The following is a 7,094-nucleotide window of genomic DNA, read 5'->3' on the forward strand; positions in this document are numbered from 1 at the left end:
AACATACAACTCCTATCCCTCTTACAAAATTGTAATAACAAAGACGAGGGAAGAAAATAATCTAATTAATACAACAACATATAAACCAAACGCAGTATAACTCTCCGTAATACTTCTTCATCCGGTTCCTGAAAAGGTAAAGCTATAGGGGGTGAGAACCTAACCACGTGGTCTCACCACAGAATTTCAAAGTTGTCATAAGAAGATATTTAACAAGAAAACTGTTTTCAAGCTCAGTGATTATCATTGCCTTATGAATCTTTTAAAAACCAATAGGTAATCGTTCAAAACCTTTTCAAAGAAACAATGTTTAATCTTTCAGAAATTCGAAACCTTTCCTTTCTTATAAGAAAATCTCAATCAGAAACCAACCACGCAATCAAACAACACAATCATTAATTCAGCACCAAAGTTCATTCTCAAATGTAGCACGCTAGGACAAACACAGGCAAGACAGACAAGGAAAGCACAGGTATAGGTAGCAGTTACAGCAAGTAGTTCAAGTAGCAGTTAAGAACAGTTTAGCAATTAGGCAAACCAAAACAAGTTCAAACCCAAGCAAAGCATACAAATGCATATGATGCATGCCTGTCCTATGGCTGATGAGGCTCATCTGTCGGTTATCCAGCCAACCCGACAAGTCTGAAAATACTTAGACTGTCCCCCGACGTGGCATCCCCAAGAGTCTATGCATAACTTTTTCTCAAATAATCAATATTGCTCAATGGGGGTTACATTCCCGGGAATTTATATAGTGTTCGGTCACACTTATGTCATAGGATCAATAGAGTACCGAGTTTTCAACCTGGTACACGTGGTGGCAAGCCACGGCACTTTATCCAGGGAACCTCGTATCTCAGATAATTCAAATTCATAAGCCATATGAATAATTCAAAGATCATATCTCAACATTCTCAATCCATATCTCAACATTCTCAACATCATCATCACTCATCAATCCAAATCTCATTTCCAAGTTCATTCAAAAACCATATTTCAAAGAAAATCCTCATCATCCTTCTTTCCATTCCGTTCATTAACAATCCCAATTCAAAACATAATTCTTTCTTTGATAAATAAGCCAATCTTAAAACATATAATGTTTAAAAACAAGACTTTTTAATTAATCACTTCAAATAAAACTTCCAATTTTATAAAATTTCGGCAGCATCTTCTCTAAAACTCGGACTCTGCCACCCTTTTAGAGAAGATGCTGCCGAAATTTTATAAAATTGGAAGTTTTATTTGAAGTGATTAATTAAAAAGTCTTATTTTTAAACATTATATGTTTTAAGATTGGCTTATTTATCAAAGAAAGAATTATGTTTTGAATTGGGATTGTTAATGAACGGAATGGAAAGAAGGATGATGAGGATTTTCTTTGAAATATGGTTTTTGAATGAACTTGGAAATGAGATTTGGATTGATGAGTGATGATGATGTTGAGAATGTTGAGATATGGATTGAGAATGTTGAGATATGATCTTTGAATTATTCATATGGCTTATGAATTTGAATTATCTGAGATACGAGGTTCCCTGGATAAAGTGCCGTGGCTTGCCACCACGTGTACCAGGTTGAAAACTCGGTACTCTATTAATCCTATGACATAAGTGTGACCGAACACTATATAAATTCCCGGGAATGTAACCCCCATTGAGCAATATTGATTATTTGAGAAAAAGCTATGCATAGACTCTTGGGGATGCCACGTCGGGGGACAGTCTAAGTATTTTCAAACTTGTCGGGTTGGCTGGATAACCGACAGATGAGCCTCATCAGCCATAGGACAGGCATGCATCATATGCATTTGTATGCTTTGCTTGGGTTTGAACTTGTTTTGGTTTGCCTAATTGCTAAACTGTTCTTAACTGCTACTTGAACTACTTGCTGTAACTGCTACCTATACCTGTGCTTTCCTTGTCTGTCTTGCCTGTGTTTGTCCTAGCGTGCTACATTTGAGAATGAACTTTGGTGCTGAATTAATGACTGTGTTGTTTGATTGCGTGGTTGGTTTCTGATTGAGATTTTCTTATAAGAAAGGAAATGTCTCGAATTTCTGAAAGATTAAACATTGTTTCTTTGAAAAGGTTTTGAACGATTACCTATTGGGTTTTAAAAGATTCATAAGGCAATGATAATCACTGAGCTTGAAAATAATTTTCTTGTTAAATATCTTCTTATGACAACTTTGAAATTCCGTGGTGAGACCATGTGGTTAGGTTCTCACCCCCTACAGCTTTATCTTTTCAAGAACCGGATGAAGAAGAATTAAGGAGAGTTATACTGCATTTAGTTTATATGTTGTTGTATTAATTAGATTATTTTCTTCCTTCGTCTTTGTTATTACACTTTTGTAAGAGGGATAGGAGTTGTATGTTATATATATATATATATATATTGTGTAAACTCTAAACCATTATATCAAAAAAATTCAAATAAATGTTTACCAATCGTTTATATATTGTCAATTATAATAATGGTACATATAATATCATTTGTCTAAAGAGACACAACCCTCTAAGAATGGTGTATGTTTAAAATATTATACTTATTGTCTAAAGGACACAATTCTTTAAAAATGATGTATGTTTGAAACATTGTGGATATTGACAATAGAAGAGTCACAATAATTTATGTACGTGACAAATTATAATTGCTATGTGCAATAGATATAAATAAAGTTCTTGTCCACTATTTATACATACTAATTAAGTGTTTATTTTAATTATTAAGAGATTTTCTTTGTTTAAAAGAGTTGATAATTTTTTACTATTGCTAATTAAAAAATTCTTAAGTTTCATTGTATACTGGGAGAGTATTGTCATAAACCCTATAACAACTAAGTGTGGGGACAAATATCTCTCTAAAGAAAGCGATCTAATCGTGCCTTGAAACCATCTTTATATACCCAACAATTTTAGAGAGATATTTCTTGAAGATGACACAAGATCAAAACACCATGTTCAAGGTCATGAATCAAGAATTTATCAAGTTGGATCGCTTTGATGGAACAAATTTCAACCATTGGAAGGACAAGATGATGTTTCTTCTTTTAGTTTTTAATCTTGCATTTGTGATTGACCCAAAGTCTATACCAATTGCTGATCTACTGAAAATTCCACACCAAAAGAAAAAATAAAAAATTATTCAATTGAAGAAGAAATGAGATGAAGATACTCTTGCATGTCGAGATCATATTCTCAATACTTTATCCGACCGACTCAATGATCTCTACATGTCAATGCAATAACCATTGGAGATTTAGAAGGCTTTAGAATAAAATTATAATGCTGAATGATAAGGAACAGATAAGTTTATTATGATGAAATATTTTGAATTTATGATGAATGATACTATGCCTGTTATGGATCAAATTCATGAATTACAAATCCTTATAAGTAGACTTTGTGATCTACAAGTAATGAACCCTGAATCATTACAAGTTGGAGCAATTATTTTAAAATTATCTTCATCTTGGAATAGTTACAGGAAGAAACTTTTACATCTTGGTGAGGGCTTTAAAATTGAGAAATTACTAAGGCATATACATATGAAGGTGGAAACTCGAAAACGTGATGCTATGTATCTTTCTTAAAGTTCTAAAGTGAATCATATTGGTGAAAACAACACCAATAAGAAGAAAAGAAAGTTCTCAAAAGATTCAAAGTAAGACAAGAAGAGAGACACAGATAATGTTATTATTGTCACAAGAAAGGATATTATATCAAAGAATGTAGACTTCTGAAAAAGAAAGCACCAAAGACCAATTTAGTAGAATAGAAGGATCTAATTGCAATGGTTGCAGAAAAAGTACAAAATATGCATATTGGCATGGTTACATGCAACACAAGAAAAATTACTTGAATGGTGGTTAGATTCTGGGACTACTGTTCACGTTTGTAATGATCACAACCAATTCAAAACATATGAAGAAGTGAATAATAGAGAAGTCTTGATAGGCAATGACAAGTCAACCAAAATTTGTGGTCAAGGAACTGTGGAATTAAATTTTACATCTAGAAAGAAATTAAATTTAATAAATGTACTTCATGTTTCTGTTTTGAGAAAAAAATAGTTTCTGTTAGTCTTTTGTGTAAAAAAGGATTTAAAGTTGTAATGGAATCTGTTAAAGTGATCTTGCTTAAAAATGATGTATTCATAGGAAAAGAATATTGTATTGAAAGCATGTTTAAACTTAGTAAAGTGAATGTTTCTTTGTATGTTGTTGATTCTTGTGATTTATGGCATAGTATAGATTAGCACACTTAAATTACAAATTAATTGAATATATGTATAAAAATAATTATACTGATCTTAGTAACAAGGATTTTAATAAGAAATGTGATATTTGCATACAATCCAAAATTACTGAGAACTTTCTTCTAAAGTTGAAAGAAACACACATTTATTAGAATTGATTCATAGTGATAGTTGTGAATTATATGGCAATATTACTAGAGAAAGAAAAAGATATTTTATAACTTTTATTGATGATTGTTCTAGATTTACTTATGTGTATTGCTTAGAAATAAAGATAAAATTTTTAAAATGTTTAAGAAATATAAAAAGGAAATGAGTAAAGTATCATTTTTGTCCCCAACGTTTGGGGTAAATCCTATTGTGTCCCTAATGTTTAAATCGTCCTATTTATATCCCTAACGTTTGTAAAGTGATTCAATGTTATCCTGCCGTCAATTACACATCATGAGCGCTTTAGTTTGAGTTTTAAAAATCTCTTCTTAAAGTTAGAATACAAATGTTTGGGATAGAATCGATGATCTACTCCGAAAAATAGCTCATCAAATGTTGAAACTAATTCCTACAACATTTACATAATTCACTTTTCTAGGGACATAATTGAATCTAAACACAAATAGTGGGTATAATATTAAAATCGAACACATCCAAGTGAGACCTAATTGAGAATGAATACATCCAAGTAAGAATTAAAAAATATAATCTGATTTGTTAGTATAATTAATAGTATGATAACATTGAATCACTTTTATAAACGTTAAGGATACAAATAGGACGATTTAAACGTTAGGGACACAAATAGGACTTACCCCAAACGTTGGGGACAAAAACGATACTTTACTCAAAGGAAATAGAAAATATGCATGATAAGAAAATAAAATTTTTTGTGGTGATTGAGGTGGAGAATATTTTTCTAATGAATTTGATAACTTTTGTAAATTATATAGAATTGTGCATGAATTTTCCGCTCCATACAAGCATAAATAAACGAACTAAATTTTAGAATATAAGCATAAACTAGAAATTACTAATTTTCTGTTGATCCGACGTAAAATTCCATCTGTGCACACTTGCATTTCCAAGATCTTCTTGTAAGAGAGTCAAAAACCATTTCCAAACTCCTTTGTTTTTCATCCGACAACAACATATCCAATGGTATAAAAATTATTATTGGCATCTTGTGCTATCGCCGGAAGTAACTGTCCACCAAAATACCTAGAATGCATCCTTCCAAATTTATTAGTGGTCTACAACCACTTTTGAAACCTTTTTTTGCATGCATCCAGGCGCGCGCGCGCACACACGCATATATATCTTATCAAACACTGGTGGGAACTGTAAAATTGGTATTACCTCTAGGAGTACAGTAGATCCAAGGTTGCTCTGTAGGATTTCGAAAGGATAATCCATCACCTTTCCATATTACTTACTCTCGCTTTCAACAATTCTATCTCTTGCCTCCTTTAATGTCTTGTAAACCATCTTATCCTAAGGATACATGTCAAACTCATCTTTTAGAAAATTAGTAGCTTCTTTCTTAGTCATATGAGGATGGATAGCTATTAGCTAGTCTTTTTTCAATTATCTTGCTTAGCTAGTGCTGGTCAGTAGAATTATTGCCCATGTCCCTTACATATGTATGTTTAGATTTGAAAATTTTAACCTGAAAGCACTTAAGAGAATTATTGTAGAATATATGTAAAAAATTATGGACATTCTTCTCTTTTGCAGTCTACCCGAACCCTTTTCTTATTGTTTTTAATCCACTGAAGCTTACTGCCCTCAGAGATAAACAAGTCCTTCACCGCATCTTTAAAATCATTAAGAGTTATAAACTTGGTACCTACTTCAAAGTGGCTTTCTCCAAATCCATACTCATCATTGAACTCAAGCCAATGATGATTCTCAGCTTCTTTATCAGAGAAAATAGGGGTATAAAAATTCTCTTAATGGTACTCATACTCTGAATTGGAGGAACTTAAGTGTACAATAGGCCTATTACTGAGCTTACCAGTTTGCAAAGAAGGCCTAGCTCTTTCTTCTACTTTGGGCCCAACACTTGGCTGTACATTAGGTCTTTTTTGAACAATATTTCATCTATTGTTCTTTGGTGTATTCTTCCTCTTTAATGGATTCTTCTTGTTCTCTTACACCTTTCTCTTTGGTGCAACCACTTTTTTTTCCTTGTAAGCCATATTTCTCTTTTTTTTAGCACGCTTCTCTTTTTCATTGTTCTCCTCATTAACACTGTCATCATCATATTCTGAAGGTGGAGGTTTGTAATAAGGTTTATCCTCCGTACTTTCGTAGCCATCATTAGAGGATGATGTCATCAGATTATCACAGATGTCATCTAGTTCTATACACTTAACATTCCCAATTTTTTTCATCCCACTCCCTTTTTGGCCAATATCTATATTTTCAGTTCCTGTATTTTCGGCTCTTACTTCCTCTACATACTCAGATTCATTGACAACATGATCAAAATAAATGTAAAACTCATCTTTTCTTCATTTCTCATCAAATTGTCACACAATTCACGAATTTCACTATCCCCTGTTAAACAATGAAACCCAGATTAATATTACTTGCCTTTAATATCACTCGCCGTACTATCAAACCAATATATTGCCTTGTAGCCAAGATATCCTAAACCCTCAACCAACTTCACCAAAGTTGATAAAATCTATGCCATTTCTGAAAATTTTTCTACTTTTCTATTCACGTAAACAAGCCCCCATCACCATTTCTCACAAAATTTCTTTCATGGTGAAAAACAAGAATTACAAACCTTTTAGCCATCTAAAATTTTTTAACAAAAACAAAATCAAATC

This window comes from Arachis ipaensis, chromosome B04, assembly GCF_000816755.2.
Source record: "Arachis ipaensis cultivar K30076 chromosome B04, Araip1.1, whole genome shotgun sequence".
Taxonomy (NCBI): Eukaryota; Viridiplantae; Streptophyta; class Magnoliopsida; order Fabales; family Fabaceae; genus Arachis; species Arachis ipaensis.